This window comes from Triticum urartu, chromosome 7A, assembly GCF_056163025.1.
Source record: "Triticum urartu cultivar PI428250 chromosome 7A, HENAU_Tu73, whole genome shotgun sequence".
Taxonomy (NCBI): Eukaryota; Viridiplantae; Streptophyta; class Magnoliopsida; order Poales; family Poaceae; genus Triticum; species Triticum urartu.
In genome coordinates this window covers 491,974,296-491,998,798 of record NC_141879.1, presented here as the reverse complement: position 1 = coordinate 491,998,798, position 24,503 = coordinate 491,974,296, and positions in this window count along the sequence as shown.

The window sequence follows — 24,503 nt, the reverse complement described above, 5'->3', positions numbered from 1 at the left end:
CCTTGGAACTCCATGCAGACATACGATCCTGGTCATATATATCTTTGCCAACTTTGCACTGGTATAGGTAGTCTTCACTGGAATGAAATGAGCTACCTTTGTCAAACGATCGACTACAACCCATATCGAGTCATAGCCTAAATGTGTTCTGGGCAATCCTATAATAAAATCCATGCATAGCTTATCCCACTTCCATTTGAATCTCGGTAATGGTTGTAGCAATCCGGCTGGCTTCTGATGCTCTGCCTTTACTCTCTGACATACATCACAAACTGCTACATACTCCGCAATATCCTTCTTCATTCTGGTCCACCAGAAAGTATCCTTCAAATCCAAATACATCTTGGTATTTCCTGGGTGAATCGAATACGGTGAATCATGGGCCTCCTACAGAATTAACTTCCTGATCTCCGGGTTATTGGGCACATAAACACGATCTTCAAACCATAAGGTATCGTGCTCATCCTCACAAAATCCCTTAGCTTTTCCCTTGCTCATTTTCTCCTTTATGGAGGCAATCTCCTTGTCAGTCTTCTGGGCTTCTCTGATCTTATCCATCAAAGTAGACTGAATCTCCAGTGCTGCTACATAGCCTCTCGGACTATCTCCAAACATAGCTCTCAAAGATTTTCGGCTAACTCCCTTGGTAAATCTCCCGTCATTAGGGTGTTGATATGGCTCTTGTGGCTCAACGCATCAGCTACTACGTTAGCCTTTTCGGGGTGATAATGCAATTTCATATCATAATACTTGATGAGCTCCAACCACCTATTTTGTCTGAGGTTCAACTCCTTATGTGTGAAAATATACTTCAAACTCTTATGATCCGTGTACACCTCGCAATGGTTTCCAATCAAACAATGTCTCCAAGTCTTCAATGCATGCACTACGGCTGCTAACTCCAAATCATGCGTAGCATAATTCAACTCATGAGGCTTAAGCTATCGTGAGGCATATGAAACAACTCTTCCTTCCTGCATAAGCACTGCTCCAAGTCCTCGGAGTGAAGCGTCACAGTACACCTCATAATCCTTGGTCTGATCCGGTAAAATCAACATTGGTGAGGTAACCAAACGTTTCTTCAACTCCTGGAAACTAGTCTCACATTCCTCAGTCTATTTGAACTTGGTATCCTTCTTCAACAACTCCGTCATAGGCTTCGCAATCTTTGAGAAATTCTCAATAAACCTCCGGTAGTATCCTGCGAGTCCAAGAAAACTCCGGATCTCTCCAACTATTGTTGGCGCTTCCCACTTGGTCACGGTATCAACTTTAGTGGGATCTACTGCTATACCTTCTCCGGATATAACGTGTCCGAGAAATCCAACTTCCTTCAACCAAAACTCACATTTGCTGAACTTGGCATATAGTTGATGTTCTCTGAGTTTACCAAGAACCAAACGCAAATGCTCCTTATGTTCCTCTTCATTCTTCGAGTAAACCAGGATATCATCAATGAACACTACGACGAACTTATCCAAGAACTCCATAAACACTTTGTTCATCATGTTCATAAAATATGCAGGTGCGTTAGTCAGACCAAATGACATAACGGTATACTCGTACAGCCCATACCTGGTGGTAAAAACCGTCTTAGGTATATCCTGTTCTCGAATCTTCAACTGGTGGTATCCTGATCGCAGATCGATCTTGGAAAATACCTTAGCTCCTTGCAATCGATCAAACAGATCATTGATCATCGGTAGCGGGTACTTGTTCTTGATGGTTACTTCATTCAATCCTCGATAATCAACGACCATCCTTAACGATCCATCCTTCTTCTCCACTAGAAGTACTGGCGATCCCCAAGGCGATGAACTTGGGTGAATGTATCCTTTATCCAGTAACTCCTTAATTTTCTTCTTAATCTCCACCAAATCCTTTGCAGGCATCCTATATGGTCTCTTTGATATTGGCCCTGTGCCTGGCAAAAGCTCAATCAAAAACTCAATATCTCTATCCGGTGGCATGCCTGGCAACTCTTCTGGAAATACTTCGGGGAAATCCTTCACTACTGGTACTTCCTCCTGCACAACTCATGTTAAACAATTTACTTGAGTCCTCTTCGGCACATGCCGGGATACATACTTGATCCTTCTCCCTTCTGGGGTGGTAAACAAGATCGACTTACTGGCGCAATCGATGTTTCCTCCATACATCGACAACCAATCCATACCCAGAATTACATCCAAACCTTGTGATTCCAATATTATCAAATCTGAGGGGAACACATGCCTACCTATACTTAATGGCACTTGAAAACATCCTTGGCTAGCCATATACTCCACTCCTGGTGAGCTTACTAACATAGGTGTTCTAAGAACTTTTGGTGGGCAGGTTATACTTATCCACAATTCCCTTTGATATGTATGAATGCGATGCACCAGTATCAAAAAGAACGAGTGTAGTAAAAGACTTAACCAAAAACTTACCGGTTACTGCATCCGGCTACTCTTCAACTTCCTCCACATTAACGTGGTTCACCTGTCCCCTATTGAAAGGGTTCGGCTTCTTCCCAGAGCTTCCATTGCCATTTCCATTCTGTGATTCAGGACATTCATTAGCATAATGTCCGGTCTTCTGGCACTTAAAACAAGTGACTTGGCTCAGGTCTCTCTTGGCTCGGGTCGATGGGTTGGTGCGATTCTTGCCGTTGCTTCCTCCATTCCCATTACCATTTTTGGTGCCATTGTGATTGTGCGAGCTACCTCCTCCATGGGTATGCTGAAAATGTCCTCCAGGTCTAGGGGTAAAATGTGGCTTCTGCTGAGCTCCTGAAGTGTGCTTCCCTTGTCCATACTTCCTCTTGCGGTTCTCAATCTGCTGCTGCTTCCCTTCAATTATGAGAGCATGATCTACCAACTCCTGGTAGCTGTTGAAAGTGGCTATCATCAACTGCATGCTCAACTCATCATTCAGTCCTTCCAGAAACTTCTCCTTCTTAGCTTCATCCGTAGCAACGTCATCTGGGGCATAACGTGCTAATTTACTAAAGTCTTCCACATACTGGCCAACAGTCCGTCCTCCTTGGCACAATTTGCGAAACTCTCGCTTCTTCATGGCCATAGCTCCTGCTGAAACATGGGCAGTTCGAAAAGCCTGCTGAAACTAGTCCCATGTGACATTGTCAACAGGGAAGGTGGGTGTGAAATTCTCCCACCATGATGCTGCTGGTCCTTCAAGCTGATGTGCGGCAAACTTCACCTTCTCCGCATCTGTGCATCCTGATGTGGTCAACTCCCTAGCTGTCTTGCGGAGCCAATCATCTGCTACTATCGGCTCGGTGCTACTGGAAAACACCGGCGGATTCAGCCTAAGAAAATGGGATAAGTGATCAACAGGTGGTGGTGGGTTGTTGTTGTTGTTGTTCCCCTGATTCTAATTATGGACAAGCAACTGCATCAATGTGTTCTGCTGCTGGATCAATTGGGTGAGCTCTGCTGGAAAGGTAAATCCGGGGTCACGTCTCGGAGGCATCTGAGGGTTTCAGAAAAGATGAGATTTAAGAATAGAGAGGGGTCTAAAGGGAAAACACTACCCATATGCACATGAGGCAAAAGCAAACAATTCACTTCATTCAATCAATCAAACAAGGGCATAAAATCGATCTAACTATCGCAAAAGTGCTCGAGCTACTATATTTACATGGTGGACTACTACTACTGATGAGGTGGGCTACTAGAAATATTCTTCGGTTGCAGACTCCATGATATCTGCTCCAGCTTCATCAATATAATCATCATCGCTATCATCTGGATCCGAGTCGGTGTCGTCGATGATGATGTAGTCTTCCGGGCGAATCTCCTTGGGTTCTTCGTCTTCTTCTACTGGTGTGGGGCCTCCCATGAATATTCCAATCTTCATGGTTAGGTCGGCATTCTTGTCCACCAATACTTCGATTTCCTCTTCATAATCTTCACGTGTAGCCTTGAGTTCTTCCTCCAGTTCCTTGATTCTTGTCCTCGCCTTCTCCAGGTCTATCATGTCGGCGCACATCTGGTTTTCCTGACGTCGAATGTGCTGGTTTAGCTCCTGGATAAAAGCTGCAATTGATCTATCCTTCCTGGTGCTGATCATCTCCCAGTGCTCATCTCGGCGCCCACAAATCTGGTAGATAGTATCCTTAAGATCTTTGCGGTAGACTTCTCCAATACGTCCCATGGCGATGTGAGCTACCATGCTCTTTCCTAGACTCCAAGTTGGTGCATCAAAAGAAAACTCTATGGGCTCAGTGACTGGCATGAACGTCCTTCCTGGAACTTGAACTTGAATCATCCAGCGCTCTTCTTCAGGTAAAGTGGCTTTGTAGGTTCCGGTGAAGCTTGGTACTCCTATGTTTAGGTATCTAGTGACTTTCTTCAAGTGACGTCCAAAGGGTGTATCTTCATCCGGTTGCGTGAACTTGTTCCTTTCATCCGCCATCCTAAAAGAGTAGAAAAGATGAGAAGTCAGAAAGAGAAGAGAGGGAGTAGTGATCTAGGCCTTTAGCTTAGTGGTCGTGTCCTACAGTCAGCGTGTGCTCTGATACCATCTTGTAGCGACCAGACCTCAAACGGTCCAATCTATGTGCTCAGGTGTCATCCCTGGATCAGTAATGCTGACACCACATAGTAATTGAAGGATTTATAATAGAGTAACAATCACACACTTATTACATCGAGGGTCTCAAAAGAGAACTTATTACAATAAATATGGCTTAAGGCCATCTAATTACGATAACAGTGGAAGGCTTGGAAGGTAAGTGAGTCCATCAACTCCAACGGCATCACTGAGTATAGAACCACGACCTAAAAACTCCTTAATCATTGTCTGAAAAGTCTGCGACATTAACGTTGCAGCCCGAAACGGGTCAGCACATGGAATATGCTGGCAAAGTAACACATAGAGAGTAATGGAATGAAATAGCTATTCTATATGCATATTTGGCTGGTGGAAAGCTCTATGGTTACAGTTTTGCGTAAAGCCAATTTTTCCCTACTGCAAAGGAATAAATTTATTTAACAATCATGGTAGTTGTTAAACATTAAGAATGGTTGACAGCATTCCCAATCCCAAATAAGCATCATCATTAAACAAACCCAACAAAATTTAAATTTTAGAGTAACATGTTGAGATTCACATGATAATCCAGGTACTAGATACTCAAGATGTCCATAACCGGGGACACGGCTAATCATGATTACTTTATACACTCTGCAGAGGTTTGCGCACTTTTCCCCACAAGACTCGATCGCCTCCGTTTGGTTTCTCGCACTACATGGTGTTTGAGAAGACGGATGACCGAGACATAGTCTTTCAGAAGCGCTAGCACCTTACGATCGGGTAGACCGTTACACCTACTTTCCCCTACATCTGCTAGTCTACCACAGTAAGAGTTCGCACAGCTTAATCAACTATGCTAGAGCCCATAATAGCTTGTGGCTGCACACGGAAGTTTCTAGCATGAATAATCTCATGATCCCTTTGAGCCTGGGTGGCGGTCCATAAAGAAAAACAGGCAATCGCTAGAATACCCAGGTGCCTCAATCCACCCAGATGTGTATTTAAGTTGCCACCTTAAGTAAACAATTAATTAACAATCTCACATCTGTCATGGATTTCACTCACCCAACCCACGTGTACTAGCATAGCATGCTTAATAAGCAAACATAGAAGTAACTCTCAAAGGTTTGATAATAACAGGTAATAGGTACTACCTCAGCTACTTCCCAAACCCACAATTTAATTAGATCCTAATCATGCAATGTGTGAGGATTGATCTAATGCAATAAAACTGGGTAGTGGGAAAGCATGATCAAGGTGTTACTTGCCTTGCTGATGATCCGGGAAACCTAGCGATTCGAAGTAGCAAGCGGCGCACTCCGGGTACTCTATCGCAAACAAACAAGCATACAATAAGTACTCAACTAATGCACAGGTAAAACTCAAATAAGAGATCTAACCAGAAAGTTCAACTTAAGAACTCCGGTTGGCAAAAGAATCAAATCGAACGAAGCAACGAAAGACAAACGACAAAAGAAACACGCTTCGTTTACTATTCTGGATCTAGGGCAATTTTTACAGTGGCAAAAACTTATTTGAGTTGGTTAAACGGAAAGTGGGTTTCGAGACGAAACTCCAGGCGCTTGAGTCGCCTGATTCTGATAAACGAGCGAAAAGTTAGACTAAAACGAAAATCGGATCAGAGATCGCGATCAGAAAAATCGCGGATTAAATCCGAGAAAAAGAAAAACGACGAACGTTCGTCAAAACGAACGAACGGACGAACGCTCGCTATTTAAATAAACCGGAAAAAACTGATCTATTTAAAAAACCGAAACTAAAAAAAATGAGCAAAACCGTCAGAAAACCGAACGGTTTTTCAAGAAAAACCGGAGGCAAAAAAAACTACCTCCGGCGACTCCGGCGGTGGCGGCGGTCCGGCGGGTCCGACGGGGCGGTGGCGGGGCGGCGTGGCGGCGCGACGGCGGGGCGGGGCGGCGGCTTGGGCTTCGGCCGGGGGCGGGGCGCGGCTTATAAGAGGCCCGGCCAGGAGAGTCCTGGCCAGTTACGGCCCAAGGTCGGTTCGGACCCTTTTTTTAAATAATTACGCTCGGAAGAAATAACAAAAGAAATACTAAATGGACTCCAAAAATCCCGAAATAAATTTTCCCCGACTTCTAAAATCAAGCCGCACAGGATGAACATTTATTTGGGGCCTAAATGCAATTTTGAAAAACGCGCATTTTTCCTAAATTCAAATAAAATAGCAAATAAAACCAAAATAAAATCTTATTTGATTTTTTTATTAAATCCTCAATATTTCTTTATTTTGGGAAAGTCATTTTATTCCTCTCTCATATTTTCGTAATAGAAATAATTGAAGATAAAATAAATAAAATCAAATGATCATATTTTCAAAATTTGAGACAACTCAAATATGAAAATAACGAAATCCCCAACTCTCTCCGAGGGTCCTTGAGTTGCGTGAAATTTCTAGGATCAACCAAAATGCAATAAATATGATATGCAATGATGATCTAGTGTATAACATTCCAAATTGAAAATTTGGGATGTTACAAACCTACCCCCCCTTAAGATGAATCTCGCCCTCGAGATTCGGGTTGGCTAGAAAATAGGTTAAGGTGGTCCTTCAGCAAATCTTCCTCTCGCTCCCAGGTGGCTTCATCCTCCGTGTGGTGGCTCCAATGAACCTTGCAAAACTTGATAACCTTGCTGTGGGTGACTCGACTGGCATACTCTAGAATCTTAACTGGTTTCTCCTCATAGGTCAAAGCACTGTCCAACTGAATAGCTTCCAGCGGTACCGTATCTCTCAGCGGTATATTAGCCATCTCTGCGTGGCACTTCTTCAACTGGGATACGTGGAACACGTCGTGAACTCCCGACAATCCTTCAGGCAATTCCAACTTGTAGGCTACTTCTCCCATATGTTCCAAAACTTTGTATGGGCCTACAAAACGTGGCGCTAACTTTCCCTTAACTACAAAGCGCTTAACTCCTCGAAGTGGAGATACTCGAAGATAAACTCGGTCTCCGACTTCGTAAACTGTCTCCTTGCGTTTAGAATCTGCGTAGCTCTTCTGCCTGGATTGGGCTACCTTGAGCCTATCGCGAATCAATTGCACTTTCTGTTCAGACTCCCTAATCAGATCCGGACCAAACAACTGGCGGTCTCCAACTTCATCCCAAGACAATGGGGTCCTGCACCTCCTTCCGTACAAGTCTTTGAAAGGTGCCATCTTCAAACTGGATTGATAGTTGTTGTTGTTGTAAGAGAACTCTGCATATGGCAAATTCTCGTCCCAACTAGATCCGTAATCTAGCGCACAAGCTCTTAGCATATCCTCCAAAATCTGATTGACTCTCTCAGTCTGTCCATCTGTCTGCGGGTGGGAAGCTGTGCTAAACTCCAGTCTGGTACCCAAAGTCTCATGCAACTAATTCCAGAACTTTGAGGTAAACTGGGTTCCTCTATATGATACAATGCTCCTTGGAACTCCATGCAGACATACGATCCTGGTCATATATATCTTTGCCAACTTTGCACTGGTATAGGTAGTCTTCACTGGAATGAAATGAGCTACCTTTGTCAAACGATCGACTACAACCCATATCGAGTCATAGCCTAAACGTGTTCTGGGCAATCCTATAATAAAATCCATGCATAGCTTATCCCACTTCCATTTGAATCTCGGCAATGGTTGTAGCAATCCGGCTGGCTTCTGATGCTCTGCCTTTACTCTCTGACATACATCACAAACTGCTACATACTCCGCAATATCCTTCTTCATTCCGGTCCACCAGAAAGTATCCTTCAAATCCAAATACATCTTGGTATTTCCTGGGTGAATCGAATACGGTGAATCATGGGCCTCCTACAGAATTAACTTCCTGATCTCCGGGTTATTGGGCACATAAACACGATCTTCAAACCATAAGGTATCGTGCTCATCCTCACAAAATCCCTTAGCTTTTCCCTTGATCATTTTCTCCTTTATGGAGGCAATCTCCTTGTCAGTCTTCTGGGCTTCTCTGATCTTATCCATCAAAGTAGACTGAATCTCCAGTGCTGCTACATAGCCTCTCGGACTATCTCCAAACATAGCTCTCAAAGATTTTCGGCTAACTCCCTTGGTAAATCTCCCGTCATTAGGGTGTTGACATGGCTCTTGCGGCTCAACGCATCAGCTACTACGTTAGCCTTTTCGGGGTGATAATGCAATTTCATATCATAATACTTGATGAGCTCCAACCACCTATTTTGTCTGAGGTTCAACTCCTTATGTGTGAAAATATACTTCAAACTCTTATGATCCGTGTACACCTCGCAATGGTTTCCAGTCAAACAATGTCTCCAAGTCTTCAATGCATGCACTACGGCTGCTAACTCCAAATCATGCGTAGCATAATTCAACTCATGAGGCTTAAGCTATCGTGAGGCATATGAAACAACTCTTCCTTCCTGCATAAGCACTGCTCCAAGTCCTCGGCGTGAAGCGTCATAGTACACCTCATAATCCTTGGTCTGATCCGGTAAAATCAACACTGGTGAGGTAACCAAACGTTTCTTCAACTCCTGGAAACTAGTCTCACATTCCTCAGTCCATTTGAACTTGGTATCCTTCTTCAACAACTCCGTCATAGGCTTCGCAATCTTTGAGAAATTATCAATAAACCTCCGGTAGTATCCTACGAGTCCAAGAAAACTCCGGATCTCTCCAACTATTGTTGGCGCTTCCCACTTGGTCACGGTATCAACTTTAGTGGGATCTACTGCTATACCTTCTCCGGATATAACGTGTCCGAGAAATCCAACTTCCTTCAACCAAAACTCACATTTGTTGAACTTGGCATATAGTTGATGTTCTCTGAGTTTACCAAGAACCAAACGCAAATGCTCCTTATGTTCCTCTTCATTCTTCGAGTAAACCAGGATATCATCAATGAACACTACGACGAACTTATCCAAGAACTCCATAAACACTTTGTTCATCATGTTCATAAAATATGCAGGTGCATTAGTCAGACCAAATGACATAACGGTATACTCGTACAGCCCATACCTGGTGGTAAAAACCGTCTTAGGTATATCCTGTTCTCGAATCTTCAACTGGTGGTATCCTGATCGCAGATCGATCTTGGAAAATACCTTAGCTCCTTGCAATCGATCAAACAGATCATTGATCATCGGTAGCGGGTACTTGTTCATGATGGTTACTTCATTCAATCCTCGATAATCAACGACCATCCTTAACGATCCATCCTTCTTCTCCACTAGAAGTACTGGCGATCCCCAAGGCGATGAACTTGGGTGAATGTATCCTTTATCCAGTAACTCCTTAATTTGCTTCTTAATCTCCACCAAATCCTTTGCAGGCATCCTATATGGTCTCTTTGATATTGGCCCTGTGCCTGGCAAAAGCTCAATCAGAAACTCAATATCTCTATCCGGTGGCATGCCTGGCAACTCTTCTGGAAATACTTCGGGGAAATCCTTCACTACTGGTACTTCCTCCTGCACAACTCATGTTAAACAATTTACTTGAGTCCTCTTCGGCACATGCCGGGATACATACTTGATCCTTCTCCCTTCTGGGGTGGTAAACAAGATCGACTTACTGGCGCAATCGATGTTTCCTCCATACATCGACAACCAATCCATACCCAGAATTACATCCAAACCTTGTGATTCCAATATTATCAAATCTGAGGGGAACACATGCCTACCTATACTTAATGGCACTTGAAAACATCCTTGGCTAGCCATATACTCCACTCCTGGTGAGCTTACTAACATAGGTGTTCTAAGAACTTTTGGTGGGCAGGTTATACTTATCCACAATTCCCTTTGATATGTATGAATGCGATGCACCAGTATCAAAAAGAACGAGTGCAGTAAAAGACTTAACCAAAAACTTACCGATTACTGCATCCGGCTACTCTTCAACTTCCTCCACATTAACGTGGTTCACCTGTCCCCTATTGAAAGGGTTCGGCTTCTTCCCAGAGCTTCCATTGCCATTTCCATTCTGTGATTCAGGACATTCATTAGCATAATGTCCGGTCTTCTGGCACTTAAAACAAGTGACTTGGCTCAGGTCTCTCTTGGCTGGGGTCGATGGGTTGGTGCGATTCTTGCCGTTGCTTCCTCCATTCCCATTACCATTTTTGGTGCCATTGTGATTGTGCGAGCTACCTCCTCCATGGGTATGCTGAAAATGTCCTCCTGGTCTAGGGGTAAAATGTGGCTTCTGCTGAGCTCCTGAAGTGTGCTTCCCTTGTCCATACTTCCTCTTGCGGTTCTCAATCTGCTGCTGCTTCCCTTCAATTATGAGAGCACGATCTACCAACTCCTGGTAGCTGTTGAAAGTGGCTATCATCAACTGCATGCTCAACTCATCATTCAGTCCTTCCAGAAACTTCTCCTTAGCTTCATCCGTAGCAACGTCATCTGGGGCATAACGTGCTAATTTACTAAAGTCTTCCACATACTGGCCAACAGTCCGTCCTCCTTGGCACAATTTGCAAAACTCTCGCTTCTTCATGGCCATAGCTCCTGCTGAAACATGGGCAGTTTGAAAAGCCTGCTGAAACTAGTCCCATGTGACATTGTCAACAGGGAAGGTGGGTGTGAAATTCTCCCACCATGATGCTGCGGGTCCTTCAAGCTGATGTGCGACAAACTTCACCTTCTCCGCATCTGTGCATCCTGATGTGGTCAACTCCCTAGCTGTCTTGCGGAGCCAATCATCTGCTACTATCGGCTCGGTGCTACTGGAAAACACCGGCGGATTCAGCCTAAGAAAACGGGCTAAGTGATCAACAAGTGGTGGTGGGTTGTTGTTGTTGTTCCCCTGATTCTAATTCTGGACAAGCAACTGCATCAATGTGTTCTGCTGCTGGATCAATTGGGTGAGCTCTGCTGGAAAGGTATATCCGGGGTCACGTCTCAGAGGCATCTGAGGGTTTCAGAAAAGATGAGATTTAAGAATAGAGAGGGGTCTAAAGAGAAAACACTACCCATATGCACATGAGGCAAAAGCAAACAATTCACTTCATTCAATCAATCAAACAAGGGCATACAATCGATCTAACTATCGCAAAAGTGCTCGAGCTACTATATTTACATGGTGGACTACTACTACTGATGAGGTGGGCTACTAGAAATATTCTTCGGTTGCAGACTCCATGATATCTGCTCCAGCTTCATCAATATAATCATCATCGCTATCATCTGGATCCGAGTCGGTGTCGTCGATGATGATGTAGTCTTCCGGGCGAATCTCCTTGGGTTCTTCGTCTACTTCTACTGGTGTGGGGCCTCCCATGAATATTCCAATCTTCATGGTTAGGTCGGCATTCTTGTCCACCAATACTTCGATTTCCTCTTCATAATCTTCACGTGTAGCCTTGAGTTCTTCCTCCAGTTCCTTGATTCTTGTCCTCGCCTTCTCCAGGTCTATCATGTCGGCGCACATCTGGTTTTCCTGACGTCGAATGTGCTGGTTTAGCTCCTGGATAAAAGCTGCAATTGATCTATCCTTCCTGGTGCTGATCATCTCCCAGTGCTCATCTCGGCGCCCACAAATCTGGTAGATAGTATCCTTAAGATCTTTGCGGTAGACTTCTCCAATACGTCCCATGGCGATGTGAGCTGCCATGCTCTTTCCTAGACTCCAAGTTGGTGCATCAAAAGAAAACTCTATGGGCTCAGTGACTGGCATGAACGTCCTTCCTGGAACTTGAACTTGAATCATCCAGTGCTCTTCTTCAGGTAAAGTGGCGTTGTAGGTTCCGGTGAAGCTTGGTACTCCTATGTTTAGGTATCTAGTGACTTTCTTCAAGTGACGTCCAAAGGGTGTATCTTCATCCGGTTGCGTGAACTTGTTCCTTTCATCCGCCATCCTAAAAGAGTAGAAAAGATGAGAAGTCAGAAAGAGAAGAGAGGGAGTAGTGATCTAGGTCTTTAGCTTAGTGGTCGTGTCCTACAGTCAGCGTGTGCTCTGATACCATCTTGTAGCGACCAGACCTCAAACGGTCCAATCTATGTGCTCAGGTGTCATCCCTGGATCAGTAATGCTGACACCACATAGTACTTGAAGGATTTATAACAGAGTAACAATCACACACTTATTACATCGAGTGTCTCAAAAGAGAACTTATTACAATAAATATGGCTTAAGGCCATCTAATTACGATAACAGTGGAAGGCTTGGAAGGTAAGTGAGTCCATCAACTCCAACGGCATCACTAAGTATAGAACCACGACCTAAAAACTCCTTAATCATTGTCTGAAAAGTCTGCGACATCAACGTTGCAGCCCGAAACGGTTCGGCACATGGAATATGCTGGCAAAGTAACACATAGAGAGTAATGGAATGAAATAGCTATTCTATATGCATATTTGGCTGGTGGAAAGCTCTATGGTTACAGTTTTGCGTAAAGCCAATTTTTCCCTACTGCAAAGGAATAAATTTATTTAACTATCATGGTAGTTGTTAAACATTGAGAATGGTTGACAGCATTCCCAATCCCAATTAAGCATCATCATTAAACAAACCCAACAAAATTTAAATTTTAGAGTAACATGTTGAGATTCACATGATAATCCAGGTACTAGATACTCAAGATGTCCATAACCGGGGACACGGCTAATCATGATTAGTTTATACACTCTGCAGAGGTTTGCGCACTTTTCCCCACAAGACTCGATCGCCTCCGTTTGGTTTCTCGCACTACATGGTGTTTGAGAAGACGGATGACCGAGACATAGTCTTTCAGAAGCACTAGCACCTTACGATCGGGTAGACCGTTACACCTACTTTCCCCTACATCTGCTAGTCTACCACAGTAAGAGTTCGCACAGCTTAATCAACTATGCTAGAGCCCATAATAGCTTGTGGCTGCACACGGAAGTTTCTAGCATGAATAATCTCATGATCCCTTTGAGCCTGGGTGGCGGTCCATAAAGAAAAACAGGCAATCGCTAGAATACCCAGGTGCCTCAATCCACCCAGATGTGTATTTAAGTTGCCACCTTAAGTAAACCATTAATTAACAATCTCACATCTGTCATGGATTTCACTCACCCAACCCACGTCTACTAGCATAGCATGCATAATAAGCAAACATAGAAGTAACTCCCAAAGGTTTGATAATAACAGGTAATAGGTACTACCTCAGCTACTTCCCAAACCCACAATTTAATTAGATCCTAATCATGCAATGTGTGAGGATTGATCTAATGCAATAAAACTGGGTAGTGGGAAAGCATGATCAAGGTGTTACTTGCCTTGCTGATGATCCGGGAAACCTAGCGATTCGAAGTAGCAAGCGGCGCACTCCGGGTACTCTATCGCAAACAAACAAGCATACAATAAGTACTCAACTAATGCACAGGTAAAACTCAAATAAGAGATCTAACCAGAAAGTTCAACTTAAGAACTCCGGTTGGCAAAAGAATCAAATCGAACGAAGCAACGAAAGACAAACGACAAAAGAAACACGCTTCGTTTACTATTCTGGATCTAGGGCAATTTTTACAGTGGCAAAAACTTATTTGAGTTGGTTAAACGGAAAGTGGGTTTCGAGACGAAACTCCAGGCGCTTGAGTCGCCTGATTCTGATAAACGAGCGAAAAGTTAGACTAAAACGAAAATCGGATCAGAGATCGCGATCAGAAAAATCGAGGATTAAATCCGAGAAAAAGAAAAACGACGAACGTTCATCAAAACGAACGAACGGACGAACGCTCGCTATTTAAATAAACCGGAAAACCGATCCATTTAAAAAAACTGAAACTAAAAAAATGAGCAAAACCGTCGGAAAACCGAACGGTTTTTCGAGAAAAAACGGAGGCTAAAAAAACTACCTCCGGCGGTGGCGGCGGTCCGGCGGGCGACGGCGGGTCCGACGGGGCGGTGGCGGGGCGGCGTGGCGGCGCGACGGCGGGGCGGGGCGGCGGCTTGGGCTTCGGCCGAGGGCGGGGCGCGGCTTATAAGAGGCCCGGCCAGGAGAGTCCTGGCCGGTTACGGCCCAAGGTCGGTTCGGACCCTTTTTTTAAATAATTACGCTCGGAAGAAATAACAAAAGAAATACTAAATGGACTCCAAAAATCCCGAAATAAATTTTCCCCGACTTCTAAAATCAAGCCGCACAGGATGAACATTTATTTGGGGCCTAAATGCAATTTTGAAAAACGCGCATTTTTCCTAAATTCAAATAAAATAGCAAATAAAACCAAAATGAAATCTTATTTGATTTTTTTATTAAATCCTCAATATTTCTTTATTTTGGGAAAGTCATTTTATTCCCTCTGTCATATTTTTGTAATAGAAATAATTGAACATAAAATAAATAAAATCAAATGATCCTAGTTTCAAAATTTGAGACAACTCAAATATGAAAATAACGAAATCCCCAACTCTCTCCGAGGGTCCTTGAGTTGCGTGAAATTTCTAGGATCAACCAAAATGCAATAAATATGATATGCAATGATGATCTAGTGTATAACATTCCAAATTGAAAATTTGGGATGTTACACTATTTTAGGGTTTCGAAGAAAAGGAATATCAAACGGAGTCCAAACGGAATGAAACCTTCGGGAACATGATTTTCTCACCGAACAAGATCCAGGAGACTTGGACCCTGCGTCAAGCAACCAACAGGGAGGCCACGAGGTAGGGGGGTGCGCCTACCCCCCTCCCCCAGGCGCGCCCTACACCCTCGTGGGCCCCCTGTTGCTCCACCGACGTATTTCTTCCTCCTATATATAGCTACGTACCCCAAACGATCAGATACGGAGCCAAAACCCTAATTCCACCACCGTAACTTTCTGTATCCACGAGATCCCATCTTGGGGCCTGTTCCGGAGCTCCGCCGAAGGGGGCATCGATCATGGAGGGCTTCTACATCAACAGCATAGCCTCCCTGATGAAGTGTGAGTAGTTTACCTCAGAGCTACGGGTCCATAGTTAGTAGCTAGATGGCTTCTTCTCTCTTTTTGGATCTCAATACAAAGTTCTCCCCCTCTCTTGTGGAGATCTATTCGATGTAATCTTCTTTTGCGGTGTGTTTGTTAAGACCGATGAACTGTGGGTTTATGATCAAGTTTATCTATGAACAATATTTGAATCTTCTCTGAATTATTTTATGTATGATTGGTTATCTTTGCAAGTCTCTTCGAATTATCAGTTTGGTTTGGCCTACTAGATTGATCTTTCTTGCAATGGGAGAAGTGCTTAGCTTCGGGTTCAATCTTGCGGTGTCCTTTCCCAGTGACAGTAGGGGAAGCAAGGCACGTATTGTATTGTTGCCATCAAGGATAACAAGATGGTTTTTTTATCATATTGCATGAATTTATCCCTCTACATCATGTCATCTTGCTTAAGGCGTTACTCTGTTCTTATGAACTTAATACTCTAGATGCATGCTGGATAGCGGTCGATGTGTGGAGTAAAAGTAGTAGATGCACGCAGGAGTCGGTCTACTTGTCTTGGACGTGATGTCTATATACATCATCATACCTAGATATTCTCATAACTATGCTCAATTCTGTCAATTGCTCAACAGTAAATTGTTCACCCACCGTAAAATATCTATGCTCTTGAGAGAATCCACTAGTGAAACCTATGGCCCCTGGGTCTATCTTCATCATATTAATCTTCCAATACTTAGTTATTTTCATTGCTTTTATTTTACTTTGCATCTTTATCATAAAAATACCAAAAATATTATTTTATCATATCTATCAGATCTCACTCTCGTAAGTGACCATGTAGGGATTGACAACCCCTTATCATGTTGGTTGCGAGGATTTATTTGTTTTGTGGAGGTGCGAGGCTCTCGCGCGTAGCCTCCTACTGGGTTGATACCTTGGTTCTCAAAAACCGAGGGAAATACTTACGCTACTTTGCTGCACCACCCTTTCCTCTTCAAGGGAAAACCAACGCAAGTGCTCAAGAGGTAGCAAGAAGGATTTCTAGCACCGTTGTCGGGGAGGTCTACGCAAAAGTCAAACATACCAAGTACCCATCACAAACCCTTATCTCCCGCATTACATTATTTGCCATTTGCCTCTCATTTTCCTCTCCCCCACTTCACCCTTGCCGTTTTATTCGCCCTCTCTCTCTATCCTCCCTCTCTTTCTCTATTTGCCTCCTTTTGCCCGTTTCTTGTTTGCTTGTGTATTGGATTGCTTGATTGTCATGATGGCTCAATATAACACTAAATTGTGTGACTTTACCAATACCAACAACAATGATTTTATTAGCACTCCGATTGCTCCTCTTACCGATGCCGAATCTTGTGAAATTAATGCTGCCTTACTGAATCTTGTCATGAAAGATCCGTTTTCCGGCCTTCCTAGTGAAGATGCCGCTACCCATCTAAATAGCTTCGTTGATTTGTGTGATATGCAAAAGAAGAAAGATGTGGACAATGATATTGTTAAATTGAAGCTATTTCCTTTTTCGCTTAGAGATCGTGCTAAAGCTTGGTTTTCGTCTTTGCCTAAAAATAGTATTGACTCTTGGAATAAGTGCAAAGATGCTTCTATCTCTAAGTATTTTCCTCCCGCTAAGATCATCTCTCTTAGAAATGATATTATGAATTTTAAGCAACTTTACCATGAACATGTTGCACAAGCTTGGGAGAGGATGAATTAATGATATGTAATTGCCCTACTCATGGTTTGAATTTGTGGATGATTATACAAAAATTTTATGCCAGATTGAATTTTGCTTCAAGAAATCTTTTAGATTCGGCCGCGGTAGGCACTTTTATGGAAATCACTTTAGGAGAAGCTACTAAACTCCTAGATAATATTATGGTTAATTATTCTCAATGGCACACTGAAAGATCTACTAATAAGAAAGTGCATGCGATAGAAGAAATTAATGTTTTGAGTGGAAAGATGGATGAACTTATGAAATTATTTGCTAATAAAAGTGTTTCTTCTGATCCTAATGATATGCCTTTGTCTACTTTGATTGAGAATAATAATGAATCTTTGGATGTGAATTTTGTTGGTAGGAATAATTTTGGTAACAACGCGTATAGAGGAAACTTTAATCCTAGGCCTTATCCTAGTAATTCCTCTAATAATTATGGTAATTCCTACAAAAATTCTTATGGAAATTTTAATAATATTCCCTCTGATTTTGAATCTAATATTAAAGAATTTATTACTTCGCAAAAGAATTTCAATGCTTTGATTGAAGAAAAAATTCTTAAGATTGATGAGTTGGCTAGGAACGTTGATAGAATTTCTCTTGATGTTGATTCTTTGAAACTTAGATCTATTCCCCCTAAGCATGATATCAATGAGTCTCTCAAAGCCATGAGAATTTCCATTGATGAGTGCAAAGAAAGAACCGCTAGAATGTGTGCTAAGAAAGATTCCTTTATAAGAGCGTGTTCTTCTAGTTTGCATGATAATAAAGATGAAGATATAAAAGTTACTGATGTGTCCCCTATTAAATATTTTTTTTACAATATGAATCTTGATAATGATGGGACTTAATATGATCCACCTTTACCTAGAAGGATTCCAAAAATTCGGAGTTTTTAGATCTTGATGCTAAAATTGATGAAAGTGGGATTGAAGAGATCAAAACTCTAGATGTTAATGAACCTACTATTTTCGATTTAAAGGGATTTCATTATGATAATTGCTATTTGATATATTGTATTTCCTTGTTGCAATCCATGCTAAATTCTCCTCATGCTTATAGCCAAAATAAAGCTTTTACCGAACATATCGTTGATGCAATCTTATGAAGAAAAACTTGAGTTGGAAGTTTCTATCCCTAGAAAACTTTATGATGAGTGGGAACCAACTATTAAAATTAAAATTAAAGATCATGAATGCTATGCTTTGTGTGATTTTGGTGCTAGTGTTTCCACAATTCCAAAGACTTTGTGTGATTTGTTAGGTTTCCGTGATTTTGATGATTGCTCTCTAAACTTGCACCTTGTGGATTCCACTATTAAGAAACCTATGGGAAGAATTAATGATGTTCTTATTGTTGCAAATAGGAATTATGTGCCCGTAGATTTTATCGTTCTTGATATAGATTGCAATCCTTCATGTCCTATTATTATTGGTAGGCCTTTCCTTAGAACGATTGGTGCAATTATTGATATGAAGGAAGGAAATATTAGATTCCAATTTCCGTTAAGGAAAGGCATGGAGCACTTTCCTAGAAAGAAAATTAAATTACCTTATGAATCTATTATGAGAGCCACTTATGGATTGCCTACCAAAGATGGCAATACCTAGATCTATCCTTGCTTTTTATGCCTAGCTAGGGGCGTTAAACGATAGCGCTTGTTGGGAGGCAACCCAATTTTATTTTTTTTCTTGCTTATTGCTCATTTTTAGTAATAAATAATTTATCTAGCCTCTGTTTTGGTTGTGTTTTTGTGTTTAATTAGTGTTTGTGCCAAGTAGAACCGTTGGGAAGACTTGGGGAAAGTCTTGTTAATCCCGCTGTAAAAAATAGAAACATTAGCGCTCACGAGAAATGCTGCCATTTTTATTTGGAAAGTGATATTTAGTTAATTATTTTTGCATATGATTAATATATAAATTACGCACGTCCAGAAATTTATTTTAGAATTGTTTGGGTTCCATATCTTGCGCTAGCTACAGATTACTACAGACTGTTCTGTTTTTGACAGATTCTGTTTTTCGGGTGTTGTTTGCTTATTTTGATGAATCTATGGCTAGTAAACTAGTTTATAAACCATAGAAAAGTTGGAATACAGTAGGTTTAAAACCAATATAAATAAATAATTAGTTCATTACAGTACCTTGAAGTGGTCTTTTGTTTTCTTTCGCTAACAGAGCTCACGAGATTTTCTACTTTGAGTTTTGTGTTGTGAAGTTTTCAAGTTTTGGGTAAAGATTTGATGGGTTATGGAACAAGGAGTGTCAAGAGCCTAAGATTGGGGATGCACATGGCACCCCCAAGATAATCTAAGGACACCTAAAATCCAAAGCTTGGGGATGCCCCGGAAGGCATCCCCTCTTTCGTCTACTTCTACCGGTAACTTTACTTGGAGCTATATTTTTATTCACCACATGATATGTGTTTTGCTTGGAGCGTCTTGTATAATTTGAGTCTTTGCTTTTTAGTTTACCACAATCATCCTTGCTGTACACACCTTTTGAGAGACACACACATGATTCGGAAATTATTAGAATACTCTATGTGCTTCACTTATATCTTTTGAGTTATATAGTTTTCCTCTAGTGCTTCACTTATATCTTTTAGAGCACGGTGGTGGATTTGTTTTATAGAAACTATTGATCTCTCATGCTTCACTTATATTATTTTGAGAGTCTTAAATAGCATGGTAATTTTCTTAAATAATCCTAATATGCTAGGTATACAAGATTAATAATAAAATTCTCTTATGAGTGTGTTGAATACTATGAGAAGTTTGATGCTTGATGATTGTTTTGAGATATGGAGGTAGTGATATTAAAGTTGTGCTAGTTGAGTAGTTGTGAATTTGAGAAATACTTGTGTTAAAGTTTGTGATTCCCGTAGCATGCACGTATGGTGAACCGTTATGTGATGAAGTCGGAGCATGATTTATTTATTGATTGTCTTCCTTATGAGTGGCGGTCGGGGATGAGTGATGGTCTTTTCCTACCAATATATCCCCCTAGGAGCATGCGTGTAATACTTTGCTTTGATAACTTGTAGATTTTTGCAATAAGTATATGAGTTCTTTATGACTAATGTTGAGTCCATGGATCATACGCACTCTCACCCTTCCACCATTGCTAGCCTCTCTAATACCGCGCACCTTTCGCCGGTATCATACACCCACCATATACCTTCCTCAAAACAGCCACCATACCTACCTATCATGGCATTTCCATAGCCATTCCGAGATATGTTGCCATGCAACTTTCCACCGTTCTGTTTACTATGACACACTCCATCATTGTCATATTGCTTTGCATGATCATGTAGTTGACATTGTATTTGTGGCAAAGCCACCGTTCATAATTCTTTCATACATGTCACTCATGAGTCATTGCATATCCCGGTACACCGCCGGAGGCATTCATATAGAGTCATATCTTGTTCTAAGTATCGAGTTGTAATTCTTGAGTTGTAAGAAAATAAAAGTGTGATGATCATCATTATTAGAGCATTGTCCCAGTGAGGAAAGGATGATGGAGACTATGATTCCCCACAAGTCGGGATGAGACTCCGGACGAAAAAAGAAGAAGAGGCCATAAAAGAAAGAGAGAAAAGGCCCAAATAAAAAAATGAGAGAAAAAGAGAGAATGGACAATACTACTATCCATTTACCACACTTGTGCTTCAAAGTAGCACCATGATCTTCATGATAGAGAGTCTCCTTTGTTATCACTTTCATATACTAGTGGGAAATTTTCATTATAGAACTTGGCTTGCATATTCCAATGATGGGCTTCCTCAAAATGCCCTAGGTCTTCGTGAGCAAGCAAGTTAGATGCACACCCACTTAGTTTCTTTTTGAGCTTTCATATACTTATAGCTCTAGTGCATCTGTTGCATGGCAATCCCTACTCACTCACATTGATATCTATTGATGGGCATCTCCATAGCTCGTTGATACGCCTAGTTGATGTGAGACTATCTTCTCCCTTTTTGTCTCCTCCACAACCACCATTCTATTCCACCTAAAGTGCTATGTCCATGGCTCACGCTCATGTATCGCGTGAAGATTGAAAAAGTTTAAGAATGTCAAAAGTACGAAACAATTGCTTGGCTTGTCATCGGGGTTGTGCATGATTTAAATACTTTGTGTGGTGAAGATAGAGCATAGCCAGACTATATGATTTTGTAGGGATAACTTTATTTGGCCATGTTATTTTGAGAAGACATAATTGCTTAGTTAGTATGCTTGAAGTATTATTATTTTTATGTCAATATTGAAATTTTGTCTTGAATCTTTTGGATCTGAATATTCATACCACAATTAAGAAGAATTACATTGAAAATATGCCAAGTAGCATTCCACATCAAAAATTCTGTTTTTATCATTTACCTACTCGAGGACGAGCAGGAATTAAGCTTGGGGATGCTTGATATGTCTCAAACGTATCTATAATTTTTGATTGCTCCATGCTATATTATCTACTGTTTTGGACATTATTGGGCTTTATTATACACTTTTATATTATTTTTGGGACTAACCTATTAACCGGAGGCCTAGCCCAGAATTTTTTTTTTGCCTATTTTAGAGTTTCGAAGAAAAGGAATATCAAATGGAGTCCAAACGGAATGAAACCTTCAGGAACGTGATTTTCTCACCGAACAAGATCCAGGAGACTTGGACCCTACGTCAAGCAACCAACAGGGAGGCCACAAGGTAGGGGGCGCGCCTACCCCCCCCCCCCCCAGGCGTGCCCTCCACCCTCGTGGGGCCCATGTTGCTCCACCGACGTACTTCTTCCTCCTATATATACCTACGTACCCCCAAACGATCAGATACGGAGCCAAAACCCTAATTCCACCGCCGTAACTTTCTGTATCCACGAGATCCCATCTTGGGGCCTGTTCCGGAGCTCCGACGGAGGGGGCATCGATCATGGAGGGCTTCTACATCAACACCATAGCCTCTCCGATGAAGTGTGAGTAGTTTACCTCAAAGCTACGGGTCCATAGTTATTAGCTAGATGGCTTCTTCTCTCTTTTTTGATCTCAATACAAAGTTCTCCCCCTCTCTTGTGGAGATCTATTCGATGTAATCTTCTTTTGCGGTGTGTTTGTTGAGACCGATGAATTGTGGGTTTATGATCAAGTTTATCTATGAACAGTATTTGAATCTTCTCTGAATTATTTTATGTATGATTGGTTATCTTTGCAAGTCTCTTCAAATTATCAGTTTGGTTTGGCCTACTAGATTGATCTTTCTTTCAATGGGAGAAGTGCTTAGCTTTGGGTTCAATCTTGCGGTGTCCTTTCCCAGTGACAGTAGGGGCAGCAAGGCACGTATTGTATTGTTGCCATCAAGGATAACAAGATGTTTTTTTTATCATATTGCATGAATTTATCCCTCTACATCATGTCATCTGGCTTAAGGCATTACTCTGTTCTTATGAACTTAATACTCTAGATGCATGCTGGATAGTGGTCGATGTGTGGAGTAATAGTAGTAGATGCAGGCAGGAGACGGTCTACTTGTCTTGGACGTGATGCCTATATACATGATCATACCTAGATATTCTCATAACTATGCTCAATTTTGTCAATTGCTCAACAGTAAATTGTTCACCCACCGTAAAATATCTATGCTCTTGAGAGAAGCCACTAGTGAAACCTATGGCCCCTGGGTCTATCTTCATCATATTAATCTTCCAATACTTAGTTATTTTCATTGCTTTTATTTTACTTTGCATCTTTATCATAAAAATACCAAAAATATTATCTTATCATATCTATCAGATCTCACTCTCGTAAGTGACCGTGTAGGGATTGACAACCCCTTATCGCGTTGGTTGTGAGGATTTATTTGTTTTGTGCAGGTGCGAGGGACTCGCGCGTAGCCTCCTACTAGATTGATACCTTGGTTCTCAAAAACTAAGGGAAATACTTATGGTACTTTGCTGCACCACCCTTTCCTCTTCAAGGGAAAACCAACGCAAGTGCTCAAGAGGTAGCACTGCACACATGAATGAATTACATTAATACATTATAGATTCATATACACCATGTCAAAGTAACTAAATGAACAATCTAAATTTCAAGCAAGCTTACCTCATATTCTTCGTCGTCACTATACTCTGGATCGTACGGGTGGAACCCAATAAGGCCCAGCTTCCTCTTATTACCCACAAAATCATCCTCCTGAATATACAGTTACATCCATTACTAGTAAATACAGAAGCTAACTGATAATGTAGATATGCAGACATGACACATTGATCATATTATCCATGCTATGATTCTATTTGCATTTTCCATTGTCATGCACACACATTGAACAACAAAGCTAATATAACTACATATTGTGGACAAATTTATATACTGATGAATCAAGTAAGTTCTTAATAAATTGATAGGTACATCAAAATTAATGCATTCCATTTGGGCATATGACATTCAAAACACCAATCTGTGTAGCATTCAAAAACAAATTTAAGCATACGTGCCTGTAGCATTCAAAACGCCAATCTGTGTAGCACTCAAATATAATAATCACGTGTAGCATTTAAGCACAGAGATCCCTATCTCTCATTAAGATAAGTCTAGCATTTTTGCAACGAATGTAATCCAAAAAACCCATCCCCCCATACAGAAAAAACCATCCCTCAAACCAACTACTCTAACCATCTGTAATACCCTATGAATCACAATCCAACCAATGAAACTAACTCTACGATCTAAATATTGGAACTAGGGTACAAGGAAATGGAAGTACCTCCTGTACCACCTTCTCCTTGCAAAGCTGCACATCTGGATGGACTGCGCCGCTCGACGCCGTCACCTTCAGCTCCGGCAGCGCCGAGGCAGAGCCCGCCACCTCCTTCTCCACATCCACAGTCGCGATAGTGGTTGCGAATTTCCCTGCACCACCGTGGACGCCGCCAACGTCCTGCACTGCATCTGTCGCGTTCACCGCACCATGCAGATCTTCAATCGCTGCGCCGGTGTCGCCACGAGCGTTCGACATCGATATGAGGGAGGCTATGAAGGTGAGGAAGAGGATGCGGTGGGGGAGAGCGAGACGGTGCGGTGGAGGAGAGCGAGACGACGCGGTGGGGGAGAGGGAGACGATGCGGCAGGGAGGGGATTTGGGGGGAATGGTAGGGCGATGCGCCTATAGGTGGTTCCCCCTCTTATATGATGGGACATTTTTGGCATGTTCCATGGACACGTGCTACCCCACGACCGTGGTCAGTTGCATGCACGCCTACACGGCCCCACTCGTTAGAGTTAACGATCAAAGCACTGACCCGACGACATCCACCGTTTGTGACCATTTCTGAG